The 15,120-nt window shown below is 39.1% G+C and overlaps 1 long non-coding RNA gene across 1 annotated transcript; it reads right to left on the minus strand.

Annotated features, from left to right (window-relative positions):
- Positions 1-6,969: 6,969 nt before the first annotated feature.
- LOC132693264 (uncharacterized) lies at positions 6,970-14,337 on the minus strand. Its single transcript, XR_009616690.2, has 3 exons — positions 14,112-14,337; positions 10,331-10,455; positions 6,970-7,362 (listed from the first exon to the last, which is right to left on the minus strand). It is a non-coding gene; the product is annotated as an uncharacterized LOC132693264 (long non-coding RNA).
- Positions 14,338-15,120: the final 783 nt, after the last annotated feature.

A 15,120-nucleotide genomic window follows, 5' to 3' on the forward strand; every position in this document is an offset into this window, starting at 1 on the left:
TTCTCTCCTCTGCCTCTTCAAGCCGAGCCATCGTGGATTCCATTTTGTTTTGCATTTCGTTTAAAGCGTTTTTCAACTCCTCGTGACTGTTCCTTAGTCCCTCGATCTTTGTGGCAAGAGATTCTCTGCTGTCCTGTATACTGTTTTCAAGCCCAGCGATTAATTTTATGACTATTATTCTAAATTCACTTTCTGTTATATTATTTAAATCCTTTTTGATCAGTTCATTAGCTGTTGTTATTTCCTGGAGATTCTTCTGAGGGGAATTCTTCCGTTTGGTCATTCTGGAGAGTCCCTTGCGTGGTGAGGACCTGCAGTGCACTTCCCCTGTGCTGTGGTGTATAACTGGAGTTAGTGGGCGGGGCCGCAGTCCGACCCGATGTCTGCCCCCAGCCCACTGCTGGGGCCACAGTCAGACTGGTGTGTACCTTCTCTTCCCCTCTCCTAGGGGCGGGATTCACTGTGGGGTGGCGTGTCCCGTCTGGGCTACTTGCACACTGCCAGGCTTGTGTTGCTGGGGATCTGGCGTATTAGCTGGGGTAGGTAGGCAAGGTGCACGGGGGGTGGAGGGGCAGGCTTAGCTCGCTTCTCCTTAGGTGATCCACTTCAGGAGGAGCCCTGTGGCAGCGGGAGGGAGTCAGATCCGCTGCCGGAGGTTTGGCTCCGCAGAAGCACAGAGTTGGGCGTTTGCGCGGAGCGAGCAAGTTCCCTGGCAGGAACTGGTTCCCTTTGGGATTTTGGCTGGGGGATGGGCGGGGGAGATGGCGCTGGCGCCTTTGTTCCCCGCCAAGCTGAGCTCTGCCGTCCGGGGGCTCAGCAGCTCTCCCTCCCTTTGTCCTCCAGCCTTCCTGCTTTCCGAGCAGAGCTGTTAACTTATGACCTCCCAGACGCTAAGTCGCGCTTGCTGTCGGAACACAGTCCGTCAGGCCCCTCCGCTTTTGCCAGCCAGACTCGGGGGCTCTGCTTGGCCGGCGAGCCGCCCCTCCGCCCCGGCTCCCTCCCGCCAGTCCGTGGAGCGCGCACCGCCTCGCCGCCCTTCCTACCCTCTTCCGTGGGCCTCTAGTCTGCGCTTGACTCCGGAGACTCCCTTCTGCTAATCCTCTGGCGGTTTTCTGGGTTCTTTAGGCAGGTGTAGGTGGAATCTAAGTGATCGGCAGGACGCATTGTGAGCCCCGCGTCCTCCTACGCCGCCATCTTCCGGAACCTCTCTACATCTGCTTAGTTTTAAAAAAAAAAAAAGCTTAAAGAAATATTTACTTTTCACATGACTTTGGATTTGGTCATAGGTTAAAATTAATATATGTATGTTATCTTATTAAACTAAATTAAAACAAATTATTTGTTTTGATAGTGTTTATTATAAGATCAAAAAATGCAAGTCTCTGCTAATGTATTCTATTCTGCTATTTAATTATTTCATGTTACATTTGCATACACTCCTGAACCTTCTTAGAAAAAAGCACTTAGAAACTTCGTAGAATTTCCTAAAAATAACACTGAGTCTGAACAGTGAAGTTCAAATGGTGGCTTTTTTTTTCAGGAGGCATAGTTTACTCTCTTGGGTTAGACACTTTAGTGAATGACACAAACTCTGTGTCTGGATTATTTTTCCATATTATCACTTTAAATTATTTGACTTTCTGATCAATTGTTTTTCTCATTTATTTTTGCACAATAGATACTCCAACATTCACCAACTTTTTAAATTACCCAGCCTACACTTGATTCTTAGCAGATGGACTTTGTCTTCTGTTTTCCACAGTAATATTATTCCCCTCATTTAAAAAAATGTTCTATTTATGTTTGAGAGAAAAAGAGAGTGAGCGAGAGTGGGCGAGGGGCAGAAAGAGAGAGGTAGACACGGAATCCAAAGCAGGCTCTGGGCTCTGAGCTGTCAGCACAGACCCAGACGTGGGGCTCGAACTCATGAACTGTGAGATCATGACCTGAGCTGAAGTCCGACGCTTAATGGACTGGGCCACCCAGGCGCCCCAGATTCCCCTCATTTTAAAGGTGCTGACTCTAATTTGTATCAGTTCTTGGCTTTTTCCTTCCCATATCATAGAAAGAAATGACACAAGAAAATCTTTTCTCCCATGTTCATAAATACATCTTCTTATACTGCCATTACTATTTCTTTGCATTTCTTATATTTTCCTCTCTTAGAACTTCTAGTTTTACTTCTCTTTCTTGAGCATATGGGAAAGTTTAAAACTAAAGTGAAATCATTCTTATGACCAGAGTTGGGTTTATTAAGCTGGGGATAGGCAAACTGCAGCCAATGGGCCAAATGCTGGTTGCCACCTGTTTTTGTAAATGAGTTTTTACTGGAACACAGCCACACTCACCTGTTTACATAGTGCCTCTGGCGGCTTGAGCACTGCAGAGGTAGAGTTGAGTATTACAACACAGATAGCACTCTTCTAGCCTCCCATACTCTATCTTGACTACTGAAAGATACTGTTGATTTATTGTTTTTTTTTTTACCTGACTTGCTCTAGCTCACTTCATGAAATTATGTCCTTCTTTTAATTGTACACTTTTATTGCCTAGTTCTTCTCATACATTTGTAAGTCATATAGGTTCTCTTTCTTATCTACTCTGACTCCTAAATATTGGAAACTTTGAGGTTTCTGGACTCATTCTTTTACATTGACATGATTCCTTGAGATAGCACAAAATGATAGAATTGTGAAGTTAGACTTGCAAGAATCTAAGATCTTATGGAATATCAAGCTTTACTAGAAATTTTCAGAATTCGGGTAATCATTCGGCACTGGCAAAACAAGGATTGGTTCAGATATCTTATTCTGATTCCCAAGCCCTTGCCTCTTTCATCAGACATTCCTTTGCCCAGGCAGAGTGAAGGGATTTTTAGGGAGGTGTGTGGACACTTCACTTACATGGAGAGTATTTTACATATTTTAAATATTATATTTACGTATATTTACAAATATTACGTACAGTATTTGTATTCTTTTACCAGAGAGTTACGTGGCATATGTAGCGTTTTCCAGGGTGTCATCTCCCGTAAATACATGGATCCCTGCTTTGCTAACTATAAGCAATCCTAAACACCTGGGTCACATTCTACTAAAAGAATTTCTATTGATACTCACTCTTCTGGCAGAAAAACATTTGGATTGATTGCCAGAAGCTCTGTTATTAGTATGTTTACACAATTGCACCGGGTCACATGTTTTCTTTGTGTCCTGGGAGGGCCTCTCCTTAGTAATAGTAGAGAATCACAGATTAGCTGTTGGTCCCTTTAGTTTTATTTATTTGTTTATTTGTTTATTTATTTATTTATGTATTTATTTTCAGGAGTAGAATTCAGTGATTCATCACTTACATACAACACCCAGTGCTCATCATATCAATAATCCTTAATACCTCTCACCCACCTAACAGATGAACATATGAGAAAGGGGGGAAAATGAGAGTGGGAAACAAGCCATTAGGAGACTCATAATAATAGAGAATAAACTGAAGGTTGATGGATGGTGGTGGGTGGGGGATGTGCTAGTTCTTTGCCTTTTTAATCCACCCTCTGACTTGGGTCAGCATCTTGGGGTCAAATATCTCTGATATATTTTCATTATTTGTCTTATAAGATTTTCTGCAATATTTTGCTTAAGCAGCCTAATACTCTGGCTTTGATTTGAACCCTCCAATAGAGAGTAAGAATTCCTTCTACACAATATGTTATTTGCTAACATCTCTTTTTACAGGTCTTTTGAAGTCCATTTATAACTCAATTGTTCTTTTTTTTCCTCCATTAACCTCAATTATTTGAATTGTTTTCTGTGTGCCTGTGGGAGTATTTAATTAAATACATAGTTTTCTTAGATCAATTTTTATCTGGAAAAATAGTTTTTATTGATTTCACTTTAATTGGGGGTCTTCATATCAGCTCCCACAATATATCCTCATTTGGGAATCATCCCATAAACAAATATGAGTTTAATTCTGTCAATGAAATTTTAAGCCATTATTTAGCTGTGACAAAAATATTTTGGTAATACTTGACACACCTTACATAAGTGAAAATGATATTCCTTCCAGCAAAAGTAACTTTTTCTTACATATCATATATTTCCAGTGATTAAACTGGTTATTAAAAGTCCATACGCACTAAACTCTGTATATTATATGATTCATAGACATGAACATATCTTGGATATATCCCAGGTTTTTATAGACACAGGTTTACTGGTTAAATTCCTCATCCACATCCCATGGATATCAGAGAATTATTCCTTATCCATCCAGTTCCACAAATTCCATAGCACAGAAGACAAACTCTTTTCTATTAATATGACCTGGGCTATTAGAGAGCAATGGTAAAGTTCACAATGTTTAGTTACAACATTACACTAAGCAGTTCTTCCATGATTTTACTTCTTTAGCTTGGTTTCTTACTTCTTTAAGTCTTCTTAGCTCTTTGTGAACTCCTTCCATTGAAATTTAAAGACAGTGTATTTCATAGTGATTAGAATATCCAATAGTCTGTCCCCAGTCAAGGTGCAAGCTTACTTCCAGCCTTGTTAATGAGTATGGAAGAGTCATTATTCATTCAGTGCATTCAATTAGAGTTTTGTCTTCTACCCAAGCTGATTTCCTCCAGCAGCTAGTCCTCTATAAACAAACTCCTTCTAGTGTCATTATTTGAAGCACCAAGTTTGTTTTGTTTTTTTTTTTTTCCATCATAATGATGGGGCTACTGGAATAATATTTCAGGGATATATGAACAACTCTTGTAATTCTTGCAAAATGCCTGGCGCAGGGAGACCAGTGCTGATTAATCTGCCACATATGTTGTTGGGATTACATGTTAATTAAATGTTTAAAGTTTTGTCGGCACCTAAAAATATTGTGAGTCATGAGATTCCCAATCACGTTTATTCTACCACCAAATGCAATATAGTTGTGTCATGAGGCTTCCCATAAATTTCTCTGCGTACCTCTGGCTAGGAGTTATTTGTAATTTCAGACCAACAAATCACACCCAAAAGCACATTCCCTGAGGCTTTCTGGGTCCCATTTTTGCATTATTTAAATTAATTTCATATGTTTAAAGGAACAGATGAGATCAAGCTGTGATATACCAAGTAGGCTACCACTATCTGCTTTCTGTCATACACAGAGAGCTGTCTTAACAATGTATTGTCTTGATTTATGGCCACAGGGGGTACAGAATCTCTGCTATACAGCATCTTCTGCTCTATGCAATTCATAGGATAGATAGTATTTTCTGGAAAAAAATCCTAGAATGGCAAACAAAGCCTTGGAATTAAATGATAACTGTACTCACCCACCCATAAACTGTGCCATCAGAGAGCACTTTGTGATTTATTTTATCCAAATTTTACAAGTAGAACATTCAAATCAGTAGGAGTCCAATTTCCTTTTTCTGCAGAAAACAGGCCATAAGATTTCTACCAACATTGGCCATTGGAGGAGAATAGCAAAAGATAGTTAAATATACCCTCTCTCTGAGCTGCCTGCGTGGAAATACTGTGGTGGCGTCCCTCTGTGGTAATGTAATCTACTTATAAACATCTTTTCCATCTGCTATAATTTCACCCTATTCTCAAACACTTCCTCCCACTATCAGGTTTTGTAACTCCAACACATAATATTTATACATACAGCCAATAATAAGAGCCTTGGTAGCACACGCAAACAAATGTTTTAGGGTTTAACAGACATCAGACGATGTTTTCTCTGCTTGTTTGTGAGGCTGCATTCACCTGAAGCCCTGATTGGCTACATGGGAGGAAGTAGAGACCCTCCATAAATTACCTTGTGCAACACTGCCTGTTAAATTCAACTGTCATGGATATCATGCCTTGGTCACTGATATAACCTTCCTCTAGTATACACAAATTTAAATTTGGATTTGGGACCACCCTTAGAAGCAAAACAAAAGAAGGTTTTAGAGGTGGGAAAGATATGTTGCGGTATTCTCCCTCATTCCCACATTACTAGCTCATGATCCAGTGGATTTTGTGACTTACTTCTCAATAATCTCAGGGCACAGTGACTTAACTAAATCAACAATTAAGAATTTTTCAGCAGGAGGCCTTGCATTTACATTTTTCACTGGGGGTCACATTAATTACATATTCTGTCCTGCTTACTGACATTGGCTGCTTCATCTTGCATGAATGCATGTGCCTTTGAAATGGATCATAATAAACAGGTGCCAGAGGCAAATTTTGAGCCAAAATCCTGTGGATTTTGATGTAGTGGCCCTGTTTAATTTCTTCAAAAGTGCTCTAGTTTGAGTATTTTCTAATATCTGATCAATTGCCTTGGATCATAAGGACCTAATGTTACTGTCTGTGCTATCACCTATTAGACTACTTTCAATCCTTGTTTTTCCTCAGTACCTGTAGTGGGTTAAATAGTGTTCCACTAGAATTTATGCCTGCTCAGAACCTTAGAATGTGACCTTATTTGGAAATAGGATTTTTGCAGATGTAGTTACTTAAAAGGAGGTTATATTAGATTAGGGAGGGTACTACATCCAATAACTCCTGATGTCCTTAAGAAAGAGAAGAGGACACACAAAAGAGTGTGATGTGAAAGTGGAAGCAGAGATTGGAGCCATGTGTCTTTAAGGTAAGGAACAGCAAGGATTGCTGGGAGTACCAGAATCTAGGAGGAAGCAAGGAAGTATGCTTTTCTAAAGCTTACAGAGGGATATGTCCCTGCCAACATCTTCATTTCAGATTTCTAGCCTCCAGAACTGTAAGAGAGTACATTTCTATTGTTTTAAGCTACCAATTTGTGGTAATTTGTTACAGCATCCCTAGGAAACTAATACAGTGTTGTTTTCACATTGAGAATTATTTCTAGTGACTTTGTAAATAGGGATAAACAAGATTCCAAGGTGAGGAATAGTCTTGCCAGCATCTGAGTTTATTGCTTAATAGCAGGTTCTGTCAGACACAAATTGCTTCTTATAGTTAAAGAATGTTCCTGGTTGCTCCGTAATAATTACCAGGAATTTTACACGTTGAGCTGTGCCTTGAGTTTTAGTTGGATTTATTAGTCAGCTTCTCTTTGTAGTATGGATGACTATCATCCTTCACTCTTCTCCCACTTCTTCCTCTGAGAAGAATTGAGCATGATAGCATCAATGTAGGGTATGGACGTTCTTGCTATTAGTTATCAATCCTACTTTACTAGATTACAGCAATGCGTTATTCAGTTAAAGCAAATCTATGATAACATAGTAAGCATGAATGTGTTTTCATTCCACAAGATTTCAATGGTGACTAACTGAAATCCAAAATCGGGATATGAGAGAAGACATCAGCCAGGTCTATAATGCCAGCTTCATGGTTATACAACCTGTAGAGTCACATACGGAGAAACCTGTGGTTAGGAGGGCGCTGAGATTGGTTTAACACTCGATTGGTGCTGTCCTGAAATCTTTAACAACTTTTGAGTAATGGCCCCTGTATTTTCATTTCACACTCAGCCCATGAATAATGTAGCCAGTCCTGATGATGTATCTATCCCTTTTAGCCTACTTTATTTCCAACCTAATTTTCATCATTTTAGGTAGCTGCAGCATGCAAATGAAACACCTTAATAGCCTCCTGTTAATGCCCAGGAACTGTCTCCCTTACTTATTGACCAGTCAGAACTACTAAAAGGGAATGAATAGAAGAAAGGCTTCCTTCTCAACGGTTTACCTAATTAGAACAATAGTCTCTTATTGCCCCCTGGAAGGTTGCATTGCTTAATGTTTACCACTGAGGAGAGTTTGGGCAATTCCAAAGAAACCCATTTATCATGGCTAATTAAAACTTGATGAAGGCTAGCCTTAGTTACTATGCTCTGTGAAAAGGGCAAAGATGACAATGCTCAGTTCACATATAATATCAATTCTAATTTTGTGTTCTTGTAAAGGCAGTGTACGCACACAACAGTCTCTGCAATCTCACATTTCAATTTGTAACTCATCTAGTTTTCCTCCCCCTGGTTCTTTTTTTTTTTTTTTTAATTTTTTTTAATGTTTATTTATTTTTTGAGACAGAGAGAGAAAGAGCATGAACAGGGGAGGGTCAGAGAGAGAGGGAGACACAGAATCTGAAACAGGCTCCGGGCTCCGAGCTGTCAGCACAGAGCCTGGTGCGGGGCTCGAACCCACGGACCGGGAGATCATGACCTGGGCCAAAGTCGGAAGCTCAACCGACTGAGCCACCCAGGCGCCCCCCCCCCCCCGCCACCCTCGTCCTTTCCATACAATCCAGGTTTCACCTTAGACATGAGTATCATCCTTATCTTCCACAAGGGTTACTGTGGTTTTTGCCCCTATTCTATTCTATTCCATTCCATTCCATTCCATTCCATTCCATTCCATTCCATTCTATTCTATTCTATTCTATTCTATTCTATTCTATTCTATTCTAACAATCCCCAAATAATTTGTATACCATCCCAGGCAACTTGGCTCAAATTATGACATGTGGTCTTAGATGCCCGACAGGAGGGTTGAGTGAACAGATTTTAACTCTTCATTCGGTCTTTTTCAAATTCCTTCTAGTTTTAACTAGGAGGTAAATCTAGCACCCTGTTCAATTATACCCTAGGGATGGATGTGGGCCTATAGCATTCCTCCCACCTCATTCAAAAGTCGATAATGCACTATCAGTTCCTTATTGGGAAACCTATTAAAGTTCACTTCTTTGTAAACTTATTTACTTTTTTTTTTTCAAAAGGAAATCCTTTCAAGTGAGCTGGTTTTTATTTCTTCCTCTTATTTTTAATTCCTTCCCACTGTGCTTATAACAGTTTTTCCTTCATATAATCCCATGTGTAGCAGCTAAACTTAAGTCTGTCACTGCCTTCTGAACGTTTTTTTTTTTTAGGGGGGGAGAGGTAGGGTTGAGGGGGGGCTTCCATGGTTTCATAAGGCTCCTAAGATAGAGTGTCACCTGGCCCCTCTCACTGAACCTTTCATCATCTATGTCAATAGCATTAAATAAGGCATTATCTCTGGATAATAGAAAGCCTATCTAAGGTCCCTCGACTTGTAACATTCTTCTCACATGAAAAGGAGTGCCCCCTGGGGGATTTAGGGAGGGGGTCTTAACCTTTTCAGCATAGGCCTGCCAAACCCTGCCTTAACTATGGCAGCAGATGGGCTGTTATAATATCTGGAAAAGTTTTTTTCAAAAGTTTTTGACCTCTTAATGATTACTGATTCACCTGAACAATCCCTTCTATGTGATAATAATAGAATTCTAACACATCCCCTGATCGTGAGTTTGAAGAATCCATGCCAGTAACAATACACCAATATTCTGTTGAATGAATGTGCAGTTCTTTAATAAAATGTCCTCAATATTCAGTCATTACCTGATCACGGCCTCCTATTACATGAATTGTTTCTTGAGTAATCTATGCCTTGAGTCATTTCCAAGAAGGCATAAGATTTCTCCAAGAAGCCACAGAAAATAAGGCCTTTCAGTAAAGAAAAATCCAGTTTTACAGACTTTTCTCTCACTACCATCCCCTCCACTCTTAAATGTTGGACTTTTACGGATGGGCTAGTAATGCCAGTTAATAGAATTTTCTAACTGCCCTTTGTCCCTGTACTCTGTTCCTTGTTACCAGATCCTAGTCTGTTTCCTCCACTTTTCAGTGCTAAGACTTACCCACCTTAATATGTCTCAATGTGTTCACCACTCACACTAACGTTGGGTAGCCGACCATTCTGGAATCAAAACTTTATTGTATTTTTTTTTCATTTCCTCCTTTAGCATAAAAAAAAAGATTATAATTTGGGGATCTGAGAGACAATCCTGTCCTCAGTGCCAGTCTGAGCTCACACAAAGTACTAGATCATCGAAGAAGGCTCACAAATCAGAGATCTTGCTCAGTATAAAGCTTTACCAATAATTTCAAGGATAAAACAATGAGAACTTAAGGAAGTAGGAAAAGATCCAGTCCCCTGGTATAGAGCTCAGGTCCTTTCTTGGTCATTTAATGTGTTCTGCTGCAAGTTTCTAGATTTAGTTTCTAAGTAAAATGTTCAAGTGTCTTATTTACACAGAGGTACTTTGCAAATTACAAAATATCTCCTTTTATGCTTAGACAGTGGCCTAGTTTACTTGACACTTTCCTGGGAATTATGACAGTAAATTTTTCGATTCCTGGTTTAGTTAATATAAGCAATCCTAGACAACTCTGTACAGTCTTCTAAAAACACTTTATAGGTAGAGACTCTCCTGCTACCAAAAACTATTTAGTTTATTTTCCAGAAGTTCTACATTAGTATCTTTACTAACAGATTAGACCAATCACCTACCTTTGTTTCCCAGGAGCATCACTCCCACACCAGTCCCCATCGAGGAAGAGGATTGATCAAGAGGTGTCACCATTTCCTTGCCACTTTTGAATCTCTGTTTTCTGTACAGAACTCTCCCCCATGGTCTAGCAAAATGTTGAAGGTTGTATATTTTATTTCTGTTCCTATGTCTAACATGTGGATTTCTTACATATAGTGACTAGAAATCACATACTACTTATTAAACATGAGATATAATGAAGCTCAAACCCCAATTGATTCCACCCAATGTTACTCCTCAATCCCTGTCCTTGTCTATATTCTTATTGTCATTGTTAACAGGTAAGGCTTTCATAAATTCACACTTGAATAATGCATTAATTTAAAAATCAGCTTCCTTGTTTTTAGACTTAACCTCTTCAATCTTTTCTTTGCTGTAGTGCAATTCTGAGTATTCTGAAATAATAATTTTATCATTGAGCCTAGATTCAACATCACTTACTCCTGCCCATTTCATAAGCACAAATTTAACTCACAGTTCTCATTTCTTCTCTCATATGCATTAAATGATCATCTCTACAAAAGATTATTTGCTGTTTTGTAAATATGCCTCATTATTTCACACATTCAGCCTTTCAAATATTTTGTTCTCTCCTTGGGCATCAAATAAATTTATATCTACTAACCATGACTCACTTTATAAAACTACAGCCTTGATTTCATGCACATCTCCACAAATTCTGGAATTGCTTTCATGTGCCTGATTGCAGTTGGAGAAAACATACAACTAAATCATGCGGACTGTTATTTCTTTAAAACTATGACCTTGAAAATCAAGTGTGTCCTTAATGTTGCCGAAGAAGCCCACTATTCTTCCATAATGCATCACTTTCTTTCTTTCATATAAATACTAGTATCTGAACTTACATACTACTTACCGAGCATATTACCATAGGACTGTTTCTTAACACAGTTTCTATTGACATAATGAGCCAAACAATGCTTTGTTGGGGATGGAAGGTGGGAGCTGTCCTGTGCACTGTAAGATATATAGTAGCATTTTTGGCCTCTCTTTTTTGAGTTGTGACAGCTAAAACTCTCTCCAAACATTGCCAAATTCTCCCCTCTTTGCCCCCACCCCTGGGAGAGAATTGCCCCCTGTTGAGAGCCATTGCCAGAAAGGAAATATCCATGCTCCTACCTGAGGTCATCCCCTTTGCTTACTCATGAACTCTCTGTGAGCACAAGCACACCTCTTTCAAGGAATGCTTCCCTATCCTTTATGTAATCAAACTTTTCCTCCTCACTGGGTCATTTCACAATGAAACAAATATTATTTCTTCCTTCTTAGAAATCACAAACAAATAAACAGCTAAAAACCCTTGACTGTCACATTTCTCCTACCAGATACCACCAGGGAACTTAATCCCTTCTTTATTAAAACTTCTCAAATTATACTCACTGTCTCCATATTTGCTCATTTCATGCTTTCTTAAATCTCCTGCACTCTAACTAAGCTTCTACTCCACTCTCAATGGCTTTCTCTCTTTTTCTCTCTTACTTGATCTTTATTGGCAGCATTTGATACAGCTTATCATCACATTCTCCTTCACTTGCCTCCTGGGTTTCTTACTATTTCTCTAGTCCTTTTTTCCTCTCTTGGTCTCTTTCACTGGTTTCCCCACTTTTCCCTAGAACTCTTAATGTTGGAATGCTCCATTCCTCAGTACTTGAATTTTTTCCCCCTCGTCTTTCTTTGCACTTGTTTCCTTGGTGCTCTCACTCAATCTCATGGCTTTATGTGCAATTTAAATGCTAATGACTCCCAAATTTATGTTTCCACGCCTTATCTCCATCTTGAATTCCATACTCATAAATTCACTTGCATCTTTTACATTTCTGCTTGAATGTCATGATCATAATGAGTCTATTTTTCCTCAAATCCATTTCTCACTTTACCCTGCTCAGTTCATAACACAGAGGCCCTGACTAGTGTGGGTTGTGTATCTCAGGATTTTCTGAAGTCCGGCCTCCAGGTGAGGTCAAACAATGGAGACATTCAATGAAAAGTGGGGAAAGGAAAAATCTATTCTCTCAATCCCTCTCTGTCATAGTCTTGTCCCTGGTAACCACTGCATTTCTTCCATGGCTCAGGCTCCTTTTACACAGGAGCATTTTTTACACAGGTTCCCGCCACAACACCTCTGCTCAGCTCCAGTATTGCAGCTTCCTATCCTTGTCCCTTCATCTAAAGATGGTAACAGCTTCTTGTTGCTGCTGTTAAATTCTGGGTTGCCTCACAATCTCCTGATTGCCTTTTTATTTTATTGTTATTTTTTCTGATTGCCTTTTTTAAAAAGCTATTTTTACCAATCATTTCTACACGAATTCTCTTTGTTTTAAACTCTTAATGATTTGTAGTCTCTTGGTTGGGCTGTCACTACTTCAGATATCTGATAGACATTTCACAGTAAACGTGCCTCAAAACAAATTGCTGATCTCCATCTCCCTGCCCCTGTCATACCTGCTCATGTTTCTCAACCCATTTGATGGAAAATCCATCCTTCTTGTTGCTTAAACACAAAAGCTTGACAATATCCAGAATCCACTTCTCACTATCTCCACTAAAGTTGGAATCACCACTACCCACCTTCCAAATAAATTCAATACTAATTGGAGTCTCTCTCTGAAAATGGCCCCCTTGTAGTCAGTTATGAACACAGTATCGATAGTGATCCTTCCAACATAAAGATCAGATTATGTTATTTCTCTCCTTAGAACCCACAGTGGCTCTCCATGTCATTCACAGGAATTGTCAAAGGCAGTGTGATGCTCAAAATACCAAGATCCCTGTTACTCCAATGAGCTCATCAATACTCCATGTCTCAGGCCTCACTGGATTCCTTGCACTTCTTCAAGCAAACCAGGCACATGGCTCTCTTAGGCTTTCGCACTGGCTGTTCCCTTTACCTGGGGTCTCTTCCCTCAGGTGTCTATATGCCTCATCCCTTATTGCTTTTAAGTTTTTGCTTAAACATTGCCTTTTCAATGATGTTTGCTATGACCTTTCTATTTAACATTGCAACCTGCTCCTTGGACTAATATTAGAAACTGATATCGACAGATGAATGTGATAGATGTGTCCCTAGTAAGAATCTAAGAGTAGTAAGAATCTAAAAGGAGACTAAATAGTAAACAAATTAGTGTTGAATTATCTTCATGTCTTCCTATAGAAAAACAATATGAATACTTTAAAGTTTATATTTGGAACTGCTCAATATGAATCAATAAGTGATGTCACTTTTTAAAAGTAATCTGATCTTAGATTGCTTCTGTTTTATATTTAGAATAAGCCCATTTATAGTCTACAGCCACATACTCAATATTTTCTTTTTAAATTAATAGCAAGAACTTCATTCTTAAACCTCTTCAGCATTCTGCTGTGGGTTTCTTTACCTTTGCACTCTAACCAGAGCCACTTTACAACCTCAGCTATTTCAACATGTCCGCGTAGCTTCCACTTACTTACTGATAATTCCACACTCTCTATCATCAGTGAAAGTTCATCTCTCTAGACTTATGTTCAATTTTACTAACAAGGCATCTTGATGCGCATGTCTCACAGTCCTCTCAAACCGGGCATTTTCCAAGTTTAAGTTATCATATTACACACCCCTAACCATTACCAACTTGTTGCTCTTCAAATACCTCAATTTACATCCCTTATATTATTTAGAATAGACTAAACTGTGCTTAGTAACAAATATCCCTCCAAGTCTCACATTAAATTTTTATTATTTACCTGTCTCAAGTGTTTACGGACCAGGAAACTCCTCCATCTGAAGCATATGGCCCTCAAGGTCCAGAGCACAAAGGAAGAGAAATATAGAAAATTATATGGGATATTTTAGAGTGCCAGACTTCAAATGGATTACAAATCTTCTGTCCAATTTAACTATATGGAATTTAGACACTTCATTCTTCACTTCTCACATGGAGCGACATCGTCTCCTCCCCAAGGAACACAGCCCAGACGTTTATCCATTCTATATCCGGCACAAATTCTTGGACTTCTATGATGTAAGATAGCCTTCATCAGGTTCTGAAGTGTCCCCATTTGTTCCAGAATACTACCTCTGATTCCTTATGTAAATGAGAACAAGAGCAAAAAAAATCACAAAAATCTCATTTATAAAGACAAGAGTAGGAAGCACCTAGGAGACACTGGGCTTTTGATAATTATGGAAGGCTCCTGGACTGATAGTTTGAATGCTCTATGTATTACAAATGGAATAAGTTCTTTGACTAAACTGTGCTTTTGTTTTCTGGGGGAAAGCACCCATTACAACAGTTTTTGGATACCTACCACTTCCTTCTGTGAGGTAAGAATGGAAAAGTACCTCCCATAATCTTCTATGATTTTTTATTTAAGTCTCCTCATCATCTATCCAGACTGTAATACAATGCCTCATATTTTAACTTTTTGCTACAATAACACTCATTCCTTCTAACAACATGGTATTAGTTAAGATGGGCTATGATAACAACTATTAAAAAATCCATGTCTTAAGAAATTTAAGAAGAAAGAACGAAAATGGGTTGCATGACTTCTAGTCACATTTCATTGGCTAGAACTTGCTCACGCAACCTGGACATAATTGCGTATATATCATTCCACATTACCCAAACCAGACTCCCAAGCCACAATCTTGGGCTTTTCACTCTCCTTAACATACCACCTTCTTAGTCATTAGTTTTGACTCAGCCTATCTGGGTAAATAGCTTTGATTTCCATCCAATTTTCACTTAGA

Source organism: Panthera onca, chromosome B1 (genome assembly GCF_046562875.1).
Source record: "Panthera onca isolate mPanOnc1 chromosome B1, mPanOnc1 haplotype 2, whole genome shotgun sequence".
NCBI lineage: Eukaryota > Metazoa > Chordata > Mammalia > Carnivora > Felidae > Panthera > Panthera onca.